Here is a 1,945-nt window from a genome sequence, read left to right on the forward strand (position 1 = left end):
AGCGATAGATGGAGTGCGGTTTAGAGGAAGTTGAGTGAGGCTTCCTCAGCCTATACCGAGAGCTGGCCTTGGCAAGTGGGTTTGGATCTCGTATACACATGGCATGAGCATCACACACGAATGATTTGGCTACATTTGGATCGACATGGCACAATTTCAGAGAATATATGTACTTCTCTCAGAGTCAAGCCAGGAGTGATTCCCTTGACGAACAAAGCACATGGATTGCATGTTTCCAAAGTATTGAGGAGGCATGTTTAGTGTCAAGGTGTTCAGTGGCTCCGAACGCTCAGATGGTGGTCAATGAGGGATAGATGGAGTTCGTTTCAGAGGTAGTTGAGTGAGGTTGTGTCGGCCTATACGGAGAGCCATCCTTGGCAAGTGGGTTTGGATCTCGTATACCCATGGAGTGAGTAGCACACAACAATGATGTGATTGAGTTTGGGTCGCCTTCCCTACAATTTGATGGCGATGAAAAAACGCAGCGGATTTCAGAGAAAATGCACATTACTCTCAGAGTCGAGCGAGGAGTAGTTTTCTTGGCAAACGGAAAACATGCATGACATGTTTCCAGAGTGTTGAGGAGGCATGCTTAGTGTCAAGATGTCTGGACGTCCGGAACACTAAGATGTTGTTCAAAGGGACAAATGAACTGCGTTATAAAGGGAGATGAGTGACGAACAAATGCAATGGATTTCAAAGAAAAATACACATTCCTTTCAGAGGCAAATGAGGAGTGGTTTTCACTAAGCATGAAGAACATGGATTGCTTGTTTCCAAGGTGTCAATAAGGCATGTTTAGTGTCAAAGTGTTTGGATGCTTGGAACACTAGGATGTCGGTCAAAGAGCGACAGATGGAGTGTGTTTGAGAGGGAGTTGAGTGAGGCTGCCTCGGCCTATACCAAGATCCGGTCTTGGCAAGTGGGTTTGGATCTCATATACACATGGTGTGAGCATCACACACCAATGATTTGGCTGCATTTGGGTCAATATGGCTACAAGATTCAACATGTTACAATTTCAAAGAAATTACGCACTTCTCTTAGAGTGGAGCCAGGAGTGAATCCCTTGACGAACAAAGCACATGGACTGCATGTTTCCAAAGTATTAAGGAGAAATGTTTAGTGTCAAGGTGGTCGAAGGCTTGGAAAACTCAGATGTTGGTCAAAGAGGGATAGATGGAGTACATTTCAGATGTAGTTGAGTGAGGCTATGTTGACATGTTTCCAGAGTGTTGAGGAGGCATGTTTAGTGTCAAGATGTTTGGACGTTTGGAACACTCAGATATTGTTCAAAGGGACAAATGAACCGCGTTTCAAAGGGAGTTGAGTGACGAACAAATGCAGCGGATTTCATAGAAAAATGCGCATTCCTCTCTGAGGCAAGCGAGGAGTGGTTTACATTGTGAACAAAGAACATGGATTGCTTATTTCCAAAGTGTTAAAGAGCGACATATGGAGTGCATTTCAAAGAGATTTGAACCTACCTTTTTCTATGGATACCACTTATCAAACTTGCTTGCTGACTAATAAACGACATTTTTACCAATTTGTATAAGGACTGGTGTTTGCATGTAAAAACTTGTCATTTGTATGAAGGTGGGATCAAACTCAACCATATGCACGCTAAGCTGTTCTGATAGTGGAGACTTTTTGAAGTCAAAATTTGAATGTGGATGGCGATGCTTATAGAGTAAGTAAGTTTAGTGTATGCAACATGTTTCAAATGTAAGTATGTTATGTCTATGTGGTGCTCCGAGTGTTGAATGAATCATTTGTAGCTTTGTCTAACGCCATGAAGGTGATTGATGTAAATGTTGGCAAATTTTCTTATCTGAAGTGACCATTGTCCTCTTGTAATAATAGGCCGATAACATTAGTTGATTCATGAGGTACATGATTATGTTGAGTGCCTACTTGTAGCATGGACAAGAGAGTGCTAAGA

The sequence above is a fragment of the Adiantum capillus-veneris genome, chromosome 22 (assembly GCF_014529385.1).
Source record: "Adiantum capillus-veneris isolate H3 chromosome 22, ASM1452938v2, whole genome shotgun sequence".
NCBI classification, from domain to species: domain Eukaryota; kingdom Viridiplantae; phylum Streptophyta; class Polypodiopsida; order Polypodiales; family Pteridaceae; genus Adiantum; species Adiantum capillus-veneris.